At 42.2% G+C, this 16,805-nt stretch overlaps 1 protein-coding gene and 1 long non-coding RNA gene across 2 annotated transcripts in view; both read right to left on the bottom strand.

The window, feature by feature from the left end:
* Positions 1–316: 316 nt before the first annotated feature.
* LOC128110132 (uncharacterized) lies at positions 317–6,973 on the bottom strand. Its single transcript, XR_008218061.1, has 4 exons — positions 6,782–6,973; positions 5,162–5,311; positions 4,063–4,202; positions 317–3,730 (listed from the first exon to the last, which is right to left on the bottom strand). It is a non-coding gene; the product is annotated as an uncharacterized LOC128110132 (long non-coding RNA).
* A 132-nt stretch (positions 6,974–7,105) lies between these two features.
* Positions 7,106–16,805, bottom strand: part of Gpatch2 (G-patch domain containing 2) — a 306,528-nt gene continuing 296,828 nt past the window's right edge. Inside the window, exons 14-16 of the transcript XR_008218056.1 lie at positions 11,224–11,423; positions 10,399–10,637; positions 7,106–7,196 (exon numbers count right to left, since the gene is read on the bottom strand). The gene's annotated coding sequence lies outside the window, so the exon portion shown is untranslated. The remainder of the gene's footprint in view (positions 7,197–10,398; positions 10,638–11,223; positions 11,424–16,805) is intronic.

The following is a 16,805-nucleotide window of genomic DNA, read 5'->3' as shown; positions in this document are numbered from 1 at the left end:
CCAAGTCATGGTTCCTTATTCCAAAGGATTGAATGCATGTTCTGCATCAACTTCGATGTCATGTTTTTTCTGTTTAATCCATTGATGGGCTATGTTAAATACATTGATTTGCATACACAGGGCCATCCGTGCATCCCTTGTATCAGCCCCAATTGGTCATCATATTGAGTCTTTCAGAATGATTTTGGATTAGGTTTGATAGAGTTTTGTTGAACATTTTCTGTAGTTTTCACACATACTCTCTCACACACAAACATGTCAAAGAACTAAAGGAGAAAGAAGAGGCATTCACAGTAGATGTATAACAAGTATTTAATGCAAAACTACACACCAGTGAGCAAATCAGCAAATCTTAGAGAACTTTGATACACAGTTAAAGTACAAAAATTTGTGCAAACTTAGACTTATCTCAGTAAGATTTGTGGATATATATTCCCAAAAAATGTGAAGCCACTGCCATATTCATGGAAAAACTATTCTTCCCTGAAGCTGGAAGGATTAATGCTGCTGCCTTGGTCATATACCAAGAAACAGTTTGATCTCTTTTAAAACAAAGCAAAACACTACTCTATGTCCAAGCAACACTGCTCCAGGAAACATGTTGTCGTTCAAAGCCAAAAAGTAATTTTAATTTAATGAACATCTTCAGTTTGCTGAGTCCATCAGAGAATGAAAGTCTTTAGGGAAAGCCTGAAAATTAACTGCAACAATTTGTTAGGCAGATTTTCCTTTAGAGTGAAATTAAAGGGCCAGGAAGACTTGACCAAAACATTCCAGGCGTCCCTAGTCACTGATTTTGTCAGCCAAGATCACCCTTTGAGGTTGAGGGAGGGGAATGTAGCCATGTGTCTCAGAACTCTTAGAATGGAAGCCCTTCCCTTCTTTGCTTCTTGATCATACAGAGTTTCTGTATTTCTGTACTGGTCCTGTTTGTTGAAGATGAACCTGGGCAGTGACACATAATGTGTTGGGATGTTGAGGTACCCAGAGCTCTATGGGGACTTTGCCAGATTTGCAAGGGGGATATTATGTGATGCCTCATGCTCACACGCAGTGACCAGGTGTGACCTCAACTCACAATCCCTGACTTATGAGCCCACACAGTAGGTTTGTTTCCTCTGGACTTCCTGAGACGTCATCAGGAGCACAGTGTGTGATGTAGATGGTTGTGGTAACTGTTGGGTAGGATGGATGGGGGAAATTATACAACATGAATAGACATAAAAACAGTATCAATAGTAATGGAATTTTCTTACTGAAGACTGGAAGAAGCTTGCAATATTTTATTGCCTGTCCCCAAGATGCCAGCAGGCATCATGAGATCAATAAAATTTCCTAAGATTCAATGAGCCAAACTGGGCTCTCTCTCCAGTACATTACCCTGGATTCCAGGGAGGCTGTAGTGCTGAGCTGGGGGCCCTGGTAGCACTAACTGCCATTTACTTAAGATAACAAGTGATCTGTGACTATCCTCATTCAAGAGGGACAAGAAGTGACAGCAGAATTAGGAAATGGGATTTCCTTCTTCAGTGTGTAAAGTGTGAGGTGCCTGGCATCGCTGTGACATGTCACACTCAGCTTGAGGTTTAAAGCAACAGAAATGTATTCTTACAAGGCTTCGGCATCCAGAAATCTGAAGGAAGCTGGAGAAGAAGACTTTCCCTGGCTCTTCCAGCATCTGGTGTTTGGTGGCTTTTTTTTTAAAGCTGCATCATCTAATTAATGTGTTTGTGGTCATGTTGCCCTCTCCTTCTCTGCCCATGTTTTCTCTCTCCAAGACACTCTGGTTGTATTTAGAGCCCACCGACATAGAATACTCTCTCAAGAGCCTCCATTAGTTATAACTGCAAAGACACATTTACAAGTTCCAGGGATGTGGACAAGGTCACTGCAGGGAGAAATTAGAAAAAAATACTGTTTGTGTGTTGAGTTCCCACCTAGAAACTCTATTTCTACTGACATCACTCTAAATGTCAGAAATCCTCGTTGTAGGCATATGCACCTCTGCCACCAGCCAGCTGTTTTCTCTTAGACAAGTCATTTCACCTGTTGGTTGACCATTTCTCCATTGGCAAAATAATAGATCAGGTTATGTGTATTTTTCTCTTCAAACAGGTCTGAAATGTTTGTTAATTGCAGACAGGAGGGAGGCTCAGTTTGCTAATCTATAATGCTAATGGTGCTTCCCAATGCCATTTCTCTGTTATCTCCATTAACCAGAAACTTCCATGGCCATGTCTTTCCCTGAATCCTACCTAGGTATGTGTGGAATTTGAGTCCCCTCCTCAGATATAGCCACCACCAACACCTAAGTATGCTCTAACCATTCATATACTGGTATAATGCTTTTATTCTAGTGGTCCTGGCAGCATATATCCAGGGCAGTTAAGACCGATTTTGAACTTTACATCAATCATGGTGCATTAGTTCCTGTGAGCTGCTGTAACAAAATATCTGAGGCTGGTCAATTTATTAAAAAGAGACATTCATTCTTTTACAGCTCTAGAAGCTGGGGAGACCCAGATAGAAATGCTGGCAGTGGATCAACTCTGTTTCCAAGATGATATCTTGAATTTGCACTTGTGGAAGGAATGGAGTGAGAAAAGGCTTTAACCCCGTTGGTGAGGTGGATACCTCAAGATCTATAGACCCCACGTTATGGTAGCATTGCTTTGAGGATTAAGTTTCATTGTGGATTTTGGAAGGAACACATTTGAACTACAGAAGTCAGTAGCATTATCATCCTAAGTTTTTCTTTCTAAAATGATCAGATCAACACCCCAAACTGTGGTACCACGATAATGGCAACTGTCAGTGTGATGTTTGATCTTGCTTGTCAGCTTGATTGGATCTGGAATCAACTAAGAAACTTGCTTCTCTGCAGGCCTGGGGGGATATTTCCTGGGAGGGCTGACTGAAGGGTAAAGCTGATGGTCCCTTCTTGTGGTGGCCCAGATATAAAGAAATCCAATGTTGAACTTTGTTTGTACACTTTCACCCACTGCTGGTGACTAGACCCACCCTGCTGATGGTTTGGCATAAGAACCTGGTTTCTTCCACTTCCAACATGGACTGATGACCAGTGGATGTCCAGGAATCCTTCGGGCCTTCAGTACCAAATTGGGACCACCGAGGCACCAAGTGTTGTGGACTGAGCAACAATTGGGTCCTCAGCCCTTCCATTGTGTGGATATCTATTATTGAATGTACAGCACAAGCCAACCTAATAAGTCCCCTTTGTATTATATATTTAGCTACCAATCCTGCTCACCCAGAGAGCCCTGATTAACAGCTTATTTTATCTTAAAAAGTGGATATAAGTCCAACAAGATGGTTCATCAGGCAAGGGCACTCATTTCAAAGTCTGAGACCTGCACTTGATACCTGGAACCTACATTGTTGTAGGAGAGAAACAACTCCCATGAGTTGTCTCTGACACCCCCTGCCATGACAGTGCACTAAATAAATAAAAAACAAACAAACAAATAAATAAATAAATGCTGTGAAAAATTAAAATAATACAGCAGGTAAATTCAGAGGTTTAATTTTAAAAGACAAATTCCAAATTCCACTTGGCTCCTCTGCAGCTACCAGCATCATTTTCCAGGTACCATGCTAGCCGTGATGAGTATAGATGTATCTGTTTCTATGTGCTCACCTTCAACAGGAAGCAAGGACATCACATCTGTGCCTGTACTGGCATTCACTGGTGGAGTCAATGAACGGGCTCCTTAAAAAAAAACAAACAAAAAAAAATTAACAAGTTGAATATGGAACAACACCATGGAAAAGGACCAAGATGCAGAGCTAAGTCTTTCGGCTTCATTGCTAAATTATAAAAACCTAGATGCTGTTTGCCCTGCCACTGGAACCCCACAGGGTACAGCTACTCGTGACCATCAAGGGATTAATGGTGCATTTAAATTGTTCTCACCAGAGGTTATGCATGCACCCAGCCATGCTGGAGGCCCAGCTACATGTGACCCACTGGCGAAGTCCAAAATCCCCCTGCATGCCTCCGATGAGGGGTTTGATAACAATGATATGCTGGCAAAAAGTCACCTCAGGCATCTGAACTCCCAGAAGGCCTTGGTCCCATGAGGCCAGCAGCTGCTGGTCCATAAAGTCTATGTGAGCCAATCTTTCTGTCCCCTGGCTAGATGTAAGCTGTGAGCATGCACTTCGGTTCAGTGAACTCCACCCTGCAAAGAAGGAATTCATCACCATACTAAGGCAGGGGGAAGATGAGGATACTGTGCTACACACACAAAATGTCTCCTAAATGTCAGGGTGAGCTGGCAATTTGGGAAGTTCCTACTCAGCCCCAGTTAACATTTTCCTCAAATTCCCCAGCAGACAGTTTAGCCTGGTTGGCAGCTTGCTTGTAAGAGGCCCATCAATAGGTAGTGATCAGCTCAGCTCAACAAGCCACAGAAAAAGACACAAGTAGGAACCTGTGTCTGTATCTTCTTAAGTGGATTAACAGCAACTTGTGGGAGAGAAAAGAAGCCTTGTCACACTGGAGGTGGCTTGCCTAGAGAATAGCCATAGGGGCCTATGGTGATATTTTATTTGTACTGATATGTGATTTTATTTGTATGTTAGTAAATAAAGTTGCCTGGGGGTCAGAGCTAACAGCAAGCCATAGCAGAAGCTGGGCGGTGGTGGTGCACGTCTTTAATCCCAGAACTTGGGAGGAAGAGCTAAGCAGATCTCTGTATGGTCAAGGATACAGCCAGCATGGAGACACACGCCTTTAATCTCAATACCAACCATAGAAGACCTGGAGGTCTGTATAGATGGGCTGTGACGAGGAGGTCATGTGGTTAGGTTTACAACCAGTGAGAAGGCAGAATAGAAAGTCAATAAAAAGGACAAACACACAGGAAGTAAGTCTCTTGTGGAGGAGGACAGCAGCGGCAGTGAAGGGTAAGGTTTTTAGCTCTTAGCTTTTGCTCTGACCTCTTGGGCTTTTAACTTTGCAATTGGCTCTGTGTTTCTTAACAAGACGGTTTACATCTACAGGGGCCAGGGCCCATTCATGGTGACCACAGTTCATTTGATCATACTGACAAATGGCCTAGCCAAAGCAAATCTCAGTGAGGAAAGAAATGCCGATGGCAGTACAGAGAGCTGTCCACAATAAAGAAAGCCACCCTACCTGAGTGCCAGCCTCATGAGTGCAGAGATCAGGGTACTGGAAAAGCTTCATTATTTGGAACAATAGCATCCATGTTGCACACAGGTATTTAGGACCTGACTCTGCTTGAATTTCCACTGTGTTCCTTTGCTTTGTGCCAATGTTTTTTCACTAAGTATAGAGAGGTGTAAGAAGTTGTGAAATAGGAACAGAAAAATCACAACAATAACAACAAACCACTCTTGCTTTAATTAAACTTTAAGGGTAGTGGAGTTATATATGCTAATCAATTTGTCATATACAAATACAGGAAATTAAGTCTTAGAAAAAGACCATGAGGCTAAGAGCACATAGCAGGGGGACGTGACAAGCATCCACTCAGGTATTTCCCTATACACAGGACAAATAACTTTGAAGAGAGGGAGAGAAAGAAGCAGGTAGGAAACCTGTGGAGGAGAAAGAGAGAAAAAGAGAGAGACAGAGAGAGAGAGAGAGACAGAGATAGAGCCTGAGACTTGAATACAACCAGAACAATGGCAGTAAATTAACATAGTCACATGACTAGTGTCTCCCTGAGGGTCCTTCGGATTTATTAAACTGCAAAGTTTCCTTCTCGCTGTAGAGGAAGTTATGGAGCCTCCTCTGCTGTGGTGAGGTCATCTCATGACCTACCCTGCTCTGCTGACCACCCAGCGCTATACTGTCTCAGGACCTTTCCCACTCTTCTCAAGAAACTGTTTGCAGAAAAAGCAAAAACCAAACCAAAACAAAAACAAAACAAGAACAACAACAAAAAAATCAATTAGTTTGTTAAATATATTTTTAATTTTTTAAAAATTTAGCTTTCTTGCCAGGAGGTGGTAGTGCACGCCTTTAATCTCAGCGCTCGGGAGGCAGAGGCAGGCCGATCTCTGTGAGTTTGAGGCCAGCCTGGGCTACCAAGTGAGTTCCAGAAAAGGTGCAAAGCTACACAGAGAAACCCTGTCTCAAAAAACCAAAAAAAAAAAAAAAAAAATTAGCTTTCTGAGACATAGTCCACCTAAAATCATTGCCCAATATTCTTATGACAAAAATACGCAAAACTTTTAAAAAATGTTCCTTAACTTAAAGATAGCCTTACCCTTTGGTATCCTAAAATTATTTCATTAGTTAGTTTCTCATATATTTAGCCATATAAGAGATTCTCTAAATGAGTATTAACATGCTGGATTTTAATGGTAAAGATCAGTAAAGAAAAATCTAGCACAAAACTTGATCCATCTGAGGGAATCTCTGCCCAGACAAAGAAGAAAGACCAAGAGATACCTAGTCATAAACACTGGTGAGCACCAATTACATGCTAATAATAAACTACCTAGGAGCCTGTTATCCCCAAGTTATAGAGATTAAAATCCAACCAAAGTTCTACAGTCAAGAGATGTGAATTTTCCACCATAACTATCAGCAAAACTTGAACACTTTGTATTAACACCGGAAAAAGAGTATTCTCTGTTACTGTATAGATACATTCCCAACTTAATTTATAATTAAATTTCACAAAATATATGCCAAGCGTTTAGGTACAGGCTATGATTTTCAGAACACACAACACAAATGACTCAACAAGTATTGACGGATACTTAAGAAATGCAGGTGCCTCACCACCAGGAATGTTCCCCATCTCTCCTTGATGAATAGCAATGCGCAGGCAGAGATTCCAGACTGATGGAGCAACAGAACTGTGACAGGCTGAATTGTATCTGGCTCATGTCCATAGCCATATGTGGACATTTTAAGCCCAGTGTCTGTATTTGGACACTGGGACTTGGGGGAAGTAATTAAGGTTAAATGAAGTCAAGAGTGGAACTCTAATTTGATAACATTGGTTTGTTTTCTCGCCCCCATAGTCACTCTCTCCCCCTCCCCTTCCTTCCCTGCTTCCTCCCTCCCTGACATGCACAGAGCAAATATTATGCAAGGATATCATGGCTCCAAGCCATCTGCCTGCAACCAAGAATGAAGCCCACATAAGAATTAAATCTTCCAACATCCAAATCTTGACTCTCATCTTCAACAACTGTGAGAAAGAAATTTCTGCTATGGAAATCAACCAATATGTGGTGTTTTCTTATGGTTGCCCCCTATTTTGCATTATCAAATTCCTGATCAAATTATCAAAGCCCTAATTTGTATTATGAGTATTTGTGTAGAACCAGTGTTGATGAGATATTTGCAAAGAATGCTCCTCTGGTCTGACCGTCAGTGTAGTGTAAGATGGCTTACCACTATGTCCGCATTCCAAAGGACAAGACACAGAGACACAGGGTCCTTCCCTGGAGGGTGCCACCCACCAACCACACACTGTGTTTTCTTGAATCCTACTAGGCACATCTTAATCACATGACTAAACTTCCCTTAAAGGGAAGAAGAGAAAGTCACTGCAATTGCTCTTCTCCAAGGCATTTCTATCGTTATTGAAGAAGGAGGATATAATGAGGAGGACCCCAGGCAATCTTCCCAACACACTCAAATGGACTCAGACAATTCTGAGCCAAATATTTAATATTTCTAATCCCTTGGCTATGCTTCACCCAATCCTTCGATTTAACTGTTGGATAATATTCCCAGCCTTGTTGGAGCCCGACATTTTCATCTTGGATTTATTTTTTCCATTACCAAGTCCTAATGTGACAAAGCCAGCCAATCCTTTTGTGATTAAACCTGCTTGTTTTGATCCTCATATTGGAAGGAACACAAGATTTTTTTCTCATAGTCATGGAGGCAAAATGATTTGCTTATGGTTTCCTAGAGAATAAACAGAGTAAATGGGATGGGAGTTGGAATTCTGTTGCTCCACATAGAGTTTTCTTCCTGCTTAACTAATGGATGACTCCTAAGAACTACTAAGACTGCCTAAGACTACCTAGGAACTCACTGTAAACCTATGAATGAGTGCATTTTCTGTAATAAAGACAAGAGACATGCACATTTGATGGTGAAGACTAGTCTTGGGGGAAAGGGAAACATTTAGGTCCATTTATTTCTTAAATTATCTAAATTACACCCACTGTCTGATAGCCCATGATATGAATGCACCTTGGCTAACTAAAGCCTCATCACTGCATACCTTGATTGTTTCCATTCTATTCCACTACCAACTACACCTGATGGTGTATAAATATTTGTATGGAATGACACCCATGTAAAAGCCAGGTGAGGTGTCATGTACCTGTAATAGGCAGTTTCCAAACCCTCACTGGCCACCCTGCCTAGCCAAACTGGAAAGCTCCAGATTCAGTGAGGAACCTTGCCTCAAATGGTAAGATAGAAAGGAACTGAGGAAACCACCTGATGTGCACACACACACACACACACACACACACACACACTCACACTCACATATACCCACATGCATACACAGTTACACTTACACACTTACTCTCACACATTCACACACTCTCACACACACATACACTCACAACTCACTCACACATCTTATTGAGATCTAAAGGTTGAATCCACAGACTGGTTCTCTGGGCACAAAGAGACCACACCTCTGGGTCTTGCTCTAAAGACCCTCATGCCTGTGGTTTACCCAGGAAATGTTTCCTGTGGAGTTCAGTGAGGAGGTGAGAGACACAGGACTGGGAAGGAGGGAGACACACAGAGTGTTCTATTGGCAAGGTGATCTGCATGAGAAAGAGAACTTGTGCTTGATAGTCTGAAGCCTGGCAGTCATTTGGGGGCCACCCTGGGAGAGGCATAATCACTGAGCACTGATGTTTAGCCCTCCATGGGCATAGCTACCCAGTGGCCTGGGATCACCCTCCAGAGAACAGCTTCCACCTTTCAGCTCTTTAAAGCAGTGGTTGCTGAGAATTTCAGGAGAGAAAGAGAAATCAGAGTATTAACTGGACATGGTATGTTCTCTCTTAGGACACTGTTCTGGAAAGAATGGCATTGTATCTCCTGGTGTACATGGACCATTCTAGATTCTACTCAACCACTACTAAACTTATGTGCAAGACTACATTGAGGTATTTTTGACAGATTAGGAAAAAATGCCTCTTTCCTTGTGCACAGCCCTTCCTCGGCCACTGGTTGTAAGTGGACCAGAGCTGAGTACTAGATGTTCTCACCTCCTCAATCTTAAGCCTATATAGAATACAGAGCCATATGTGGCCATGCTGCCACAGAGCAAATGCCAGCTTTCCTTAAAATGACACCTGAGAAACAAAAACATCTGTCTTTCCCGCACGAAGGAAGGCTATCCAACAATTATCTGTCTCTGAGAGAAATGATGGATTGAAGACATCTTAATGTAACCCACAAAATAATGGGCAGATCATTAAGACTCAATCATCAACAGAAAGTTGTATTTTATTTACCAATCGTAATTTGCTTTCTGAATTGAGTTAATTAGTTAATTTAGTGTTTGATGCCACTTGTTATCTTTGAATAGCAGCACTAAACTTTAAATTAGTAAAGTTTGTAAACAGTGAATTGGAAGATGAGATGCATTGTCTCAATTTTGCATCAAACACACATTATAATCTGTATTTCTATAATGCCAACACAGCCACATATTAAAACATTTAAATCAATTGCCTAAGTTGTAAGTTAATCATCTAAAGAGCTTTATTACAGAATTTGCTCAGACATGGTTTGTATTAAAGCAGTTAAAACAAGTAAACTCCAAATTTTGGTTATATGGAAAACCCACTGTGGCGTGGTTGGCTAGTTGGGGGGTTTGCTCTTGAAAGTTTGAATATATAGACTCCTTCCCCTGTGGTCTGCCATGACCTTGAGCCTTGGAGTTTTTCATGCAAAGCCAACAGATGAGGAAGGAGGGGAGAATCCCCTTTGTAAGCCTTAGATTGGAAGTGACTCCCCTCCACTGGTGAGAGCTACTCATTGGCTTCTAGAAATGTCTGAGGCTGCACAGCTGTCAGACAGAAGCAACCATGTACCATGAAAGGAGGAGCATGACATGTTAGAACATAGCTAAATATCTATGTCTTTAGTGAAACTCAGTCCGGCAGCATCTGATTACAACATTGCCCTGAATTCAGATGTGCCTTGTGAACCCAGGATTGGCCTATACTTGTGATGAATGATCTGACCTGAATAAACTATGTGACAATTCTTGACAGAATTGGCCTACACGCGAGTGTGGTGGTATTATGTTCCCCAACATATTGTGTACCCTAATAAACTTATCTGGGGTCAGAGAACAGAAAAGCCACTAAATACTTAGGATAGGCAGTGGGAGCACACACCTTTAATCCTAGCATTCCAGAGGCAGAAATCCATCTGTTCAAGGATACAGCCAAACATGATGACTCACGCCTTTAATCCCAAGAAGCGAGCCTTTAATCCCAGGGAGTGATGGCAGATAGCAGAAAGGTATATAAGGCGTGAGGACCAGAAACTAGAAGCTTTTAGCTGGTTAAGCTTCAGGCTTTCAAGCAGCAGTTCAGCTGAGAGCCATTGGGATGAGGACACAGAAACTTCCAGTCTGAGGAAACAAGACTAGCTGAGAAGTTGGCCAGGTGAGGTAGCTGTGGCTTGTTCTGTCTCTCTGATCTTCCAATGTTGACCCCAATACCTGGCTCAGGATTGATTTTATTAATAAGAACTTTTAAGATTCCTGCTATACGCGAGGTTTATTCTCACTGATTCCTCAACTCACTTCTACGGAAAGTCTGCTTTTAAGATTTCACTGGCCATCTTGGTCAGAAATACATCGAGCTCTTCTGTAAACTGTACCTGAACTGTTGTACAAAGTAATGGGGTTCAAGACCCAGTAGTACATGTATCTCATGTACTTTGATCATATTCACACCTCTAATTGCCCTCCTTATCTCCTCTTCCCTCCCATCAGCCCCTTTCCTCTTCCCCTGTAGCCCCATCTTTTATTTTCATATCATATTTTATACACACACACACAAATAACAAAAAAAACTTGTTACCCTTCAATAATGTCAATTAGCAAATCTACAAAGGATATATGTGTGTTCATATAGATGTAACAGCTCTTCATCTGTTGATGGGTGCCTAGGCTGCTTTTATATATTGGCTGCTGAGAACGCTGCTGCCCATACCTAGATGAAGACTGTAACATTGAGTTCTGCTTTCCTGGATCCTTTCTGTGGTTGACAATCATAAATGCTTCTTCAGTTACAATACTTTGTCCATAGTCATTTCTTCTCCAGCTCTTCTGGACTTCTCATCTGAGATGTCTTCCTTGGTATTCTAGTTTGCTTACATGTTGCTGCGATAAAGCATCATGATCAAAAGCCACCTGAAAAGGAAAGGGTTAATTTATCTTATTGGTTTACAGTCCATCATTGAGGGAAGGAACTCAAGGCAGGAACTGAAGCAGACACCATGGAGGAATGATATTTACTGGCTTACTTCCAGACTCACATTTAGTTACCTTTTTATACAACCTGGGCACACCTGTCTAAGAGTACAATGGGTTAGGCCCTCCCACATCAACCATTAATTGAAATGATGTCCCCCACAGGCATGCCCACAGGGTAATACAATGGAGGCAATTTCTCAATTGAGATTCCTTCTTCCTAGCTGACTCTAGGTTTGTGTCAAGTTGATGGTTCAAGGTAACAATGACACTAGCTTTCTTCTCCTAATACTTTTTAAATGTTACTGGTGCTCACCTGACTTCTCCATGTCCATACCTTCTTTGGATGATCTTACTTGCATACGGTTAGTGCTCAACTCTTTATCTTTGGTCATTTTCTCAGCCTGAGCTTTAGTGCAGACTTCACAGTGAGCATTTTTCTTGAATGGCACACAAAAACGCTTTACCTTACTGAGTCCAGGCAGACCTCTTTTCAAATTTGCATTTCCACCAGTACTTCATGCTTTAGCAAATACACTGCCATTTGCCTAGTTACCCAAACTACATACCCAAACTTCACACTTGAGCCTGTTTTCAATCCCATTGAATTAACAATGAACATGGCTGACTTGTTTACTCCCTAAATATACTTCAAATCTGTTCCTTCCTATCTGTATTTTAATATTACTGAATTTATTTGGAACTTCAAAATACCTCCATGGAATTACTGAAATTACTTAATTTTGGGTCCTCTACTATCATCCTTCTCTCTTTAGTTTTCTACATTTGCTAATTCTGAAACCACTCAAAACTAGTTACTGAAACCATGTTGAATGAGGTTAGGGAATCCCATACCACTCTGTGCAGTTGATCCAGGGTAACCTTGCTTCTACCCAAGCTTGGAAATCACTTGCCTACTGTAAGTTCTGTGAGCGTGCCCCACATGTGTGATGTGGCAATTTCTGAGTATGTGTTCAGGTCATCACATATCACTATTGGTTTCCTAGGCCCCAAAACAATAAACGGTGACATGGGCTCTGACTTGATGTATCTAGTAACTTAATGAACTTAAGCCCAATTCCGTGGCCACCAAAGCCATCCATTGAGAATTGGAGAACCCTCTGGGTAAGACTGTGAGCTTCACATACCTCTCTTGGGTGTATTAGTCAGGTCACAGAGGTCTTTCATTAGGACATATCAAGCATGTTTAAAGGATGAACCTGTGTATTGGTAAAATGGGTTTTAACCAGGCTCTTGTGTAGCACAAATTGTTAGGAGGTCTTATTAATAAAAACAAACCTGAAGCCAGGTATTAGGGTGAATGCTGGAAGATCAGAGAAGCAGAACAAGCCACAGCCACCTCACCTTGCCAATTCCTCAGCTGATTCTGTTTCCTCAGACTGGATGTCTCTCAGCAGAACTGTACTGCTCAAGAGCCTAAAAGCTTAACCAGCTCTAGTTCCTGGTCCTCACGCCTTATGTACCTTTCTGCTTTCTGCCATCACTTCCTGGGGATTAAAGGGTCACTTCCTGGGATTAAAGGCATGAGTCACCATGCCTGGCTGTTTCCAGTGTGGCTTTAAACTCACATCTCTACTCCCAAGTGATAGGATTAAAGGTGTGTGCTACTACTGCCTAACCTCTACATTTAATATTATGGCTGTTCTGTTCTCTGACCCAAGATAAATTTATTAGGGTGCATGATATATTGGGGAATACAATATCAACACATCTTGGAGAAGCCTGTTTGTGGAATGGCTTAATGAATAGTTTGCTTGAGAGAAAAAAAAAGCAAGAAACAAATGCATATGGTCAACATTCCTTAGATTCTGCCTACTTTGTGCTAAAGGGAATTGATTGGAAGGATTTGTGGGGTGCACCATGGTGGCTCAATGTGGGAGGAAAAGTCACCAGCAGGAACAGGCTGGGAAGGACGACAACATGCGCTAGTGGATGCCTTGCCTACTTAGCATGTTACTTTCCCGGCCTCAGAGAACACGAATTAGGTGAGCCAAGGACACTGGCAGCTTCCTCGACAATGCCAGAACCAGGAAAAGAATAGAAATTGCACCCCAGTCTTCCTCCTTGGAGGCCAGAGTGGATAAGGAAGGAAGTCAGATGTTGGTAAGACAGAGGGGTGGGATGGCAGTGCAGGCCCATGGAGTGGAGGACCAATAGTTCCAGGTAGTCCTTGGCTACACAGCAAGTTTGAGGCCAGCCTGGGCTACATGAGGGACTGCCATCTCAAAAACCTTAAAGAATGAGGAGGAAGAGGAAGAAGAAAAGAAAAGCTAAGTGACCTTCAAAAAAGCAAAATATCAAATATTCATTTTAGTGTGCAAAAGGCAAACTGAAAAGGAGCCAGAGAGAGAGGAAGAACTGGAAGAAACAGGAAAAATAATAGGTTCAAACTTCCCAGAAACAGTCACATAGGAATTTTCGTTTGCTTTGCTTTGTTTTTATTACTTTTTAAATTAATCGAAAGGAACTCTCTCATGGATTTGATAACAATGCATCTGTTCCTAATAACCCTAGGAATCTCTATTTATAGACATTGAATGTGTTGTCGAAATTAAATATAACGTATGAACAAAAATTTCAAGATGCATTTAGGATTTACTTCCTCAATAAAGCGTACCACAAAGGGAATAAAGAAATTCTTTACTCAAATTAATGGTGAATTCTTTTGTCATGAGAATAAGAGTTTATATTCGTTTCAGTGAAAGCCCATAAATTGTTCTAGACAAGAAAAACAGAACTAGCCCAAGGCAGTATTTTCATTATAGGGGAAGGCACATGTCCATGAATATCTAGTTTAATATTAACAAAAGCCATTCAATTAGCTATGCATGTGCCATTGTTATGAATATTTATTGGTGTCTCAGCTAAGTAACACTGATATCTTCTATTCTCTGGTTTAGAGATTGAAATGTTACAAACATTACCCTCCTGCCCTGGTGGGAGATAAGAGGATTTGAGTCCCAAAAAGGAAAGAAAAACAAAAAAGCTCCAGCTACTTCCCAGCACTAAGGATGCAGACTTCCTTAGCACTTTCAGTTTTATGTTCAGGAAGCCAGATGGTTGACTGAGCCTACTTCTCCCCCGAAATAATCAAAAACAAATTCCAGGAGCTGATACTGCTTCTGTGTTGTTGAAAATTTAAGAATGAAAAGATGTTTCTCCTTGTCTCTTGGGACAGCAGTACCAATGGAAAGAGGAAAACACGTAGATTATAGGTGCATCATACTGCTGGAACTGGGAGAGGGAGACATGATAGACAAGGAATTTCCTGCTCAGAACTAGGCTTGGGGACTCAATCTGGGGCTGCTTCCTACTAAGGCAGCAAGGAGGTGGTCTGTGTCCTTAAGAGAACCCTCTTGTGTGTGGACTTTCCAGCCTCACCTGGCTTGTAAGAAGAAACACATTTTCTCTACCTAATTCAAGTCGATTCGACTTTTTCATGGAAAAAACAAGTCTTTGCACCCTACCTGGGATGGTTAATACTGACTGTCAAATGGACAGGACCTGGAATCATGGAGGAGATAAACCTCCGAGATGTCCTTAAGGGAGTTTCTCGATTGGGTCAACTGAGAAAGACCCACCCTAAATATTAACAGCAGCACTCCACTTTATAACCTGAATATACGAGAAAAGAGAGACACAGGAGAGGCTTTCATCTCTCTCTGCCACCTGACTATGGACACAATGTGACAGCTGCTTCATACTTCTGCCACCAGGCCTCCCCACCATGATGGACAGCACCCTCACACCATGAGCCAAAGAAGCCCACCCTCTCTTCCTCCCTTCCTCCCTCCCTCCCTCCTTCCCTCCCTCCCTCTCTCCTTCCCTCCCCCTCCTTTTTTCTCTCCCTCCTTCCTCCCTCCTTCCTCCCTCTGTCCCTCCCTCCTTCCCTCCCTCCCTCCCTCCCTCCCTCTCTCCTTCCCTCCTCCCTCCACTTCCTCCCTCTCTTCCTCCTCCCTCCCTCCCTCTCTCCCTCCCTCCCTCTCTTCTCTGCTATTGTCAGGTATTTTTTAAAAGATTGAGAAAAGTAGCTAATACTCATCGTTTTTCAGAGAACTGTGTCCCCGCCACAAGCCCAGAGTTTCAGTTCCCACCACTTGGAAAATGTCAGTCTAGGGAACCACTTAGCAGCTTGAATGAAGCTAGAACAGCTTCTTAGTCTGGCTTCAAGTTTTGTTGTTGCTAGTCACTAGTGGGGAGCCGTGAATGATTCTCCTACCTTGGTGAGTCATGCTCAGAAATTCTGGATCATCATGGTGCTTATATGACTAGATAGTAATCTATCAGATTACTGCATATTTGTGTTTACATTATTTTCCCAGTGCCTAGCACTATGCGTGATTCCTCCAGAAGCTCAGTAACTAATTGATGAACGAATTATTAAACCTTAGGCTTAGAGGCATGGGTAACCAATGATAGTTTAATAATGGCACACTCTCTAAGTGGTTTTGTAGGCTAGGGGTGAAAATACCTAGACCCCAAGGCACCTGCATGGGAAAGGTTTATCACCTGCAGCAGAATGGTGACAACTCCTAGGGAGGAAGTGATGCTGTTTCCTCCTTCCTGTCCTTCTTCCTGGGTACCATCTAGTGCCCTCCAGTCCCTCAGTAAGCTGCCCGGGATGATCATCTGTGTTCTCAGAGCGCTGCATCTTCTGCTCCACTCCTGTGAACGTGAACTCTTACCCTCTTTCCAATGGCCCCATGGTGGCCCGGGCAGGTTGATGGGTCTGCATCAAACAGCCAGGCTAGATGAGGAGATAACTTAAGCAATGGGATAGCAAATGTTCTCCTGGCCTAGGGCTTTGAGTGACCTGGATAGCACAAGACCTTTAGGACTGTCAGACCTACTCCTCTCTCATTACACACCTCAGGGTCAACATTCTGAGAGTGATTGAAATTGCTGTCCTTGGTTGGTATGGAATTAAGGAGAGACTTTTGTCCTTATAACCATTAAAGTCTTAATTAAGTCAAAAATGGGAACTCATTACCTCCTGTGCAGCTTGGGATCTAGCTTTCCAATTACATCATTGCTACGGGCTGGGACCTGCAGCCTCTGCTTCTAACCACAATGTCTCTGGCTTCAGAATGATCATCAGAAATCTCTGCTCTTCATAGATACATGAGGTCAATCACCAAGCCATGAGATAGTTCCTTTCATGTGTGTGTGTTGGGGGTTGGTTTTCTGGATGTATATTTGTGTATTTGCACATGTATCTACGTGCATGAGTATGTGGAGGTCAGAAGGTAACCCTGGATGTCATTCCTTTTATATGAACCCCCTTTCACCTTTTATAATAAT

Source organism: Peromyscus californicus, unplaced genomic scaffold (genome assembly GCF_007827085.1).
Source record: "Peromyscus californicus insignis strain IS unplaced genomic scaffold, ASM782708v3 Scaffold_14__1_contigs__length_90479793_seg_2, whole genome shotgun sequence".
NCBI classification, from domain to species: domain Eukaryota; kingdom Metazoa; phylum Chordata; class Mammalia; order Rodentia; family Cricetidae; genus Peromyscus; species Peromyscus californicus.
The sequence above is the reverse complement of the archived record's forward strand: the minus strand, read 5'-3'. Positions and strand labels throughout refer to the sequence as shown.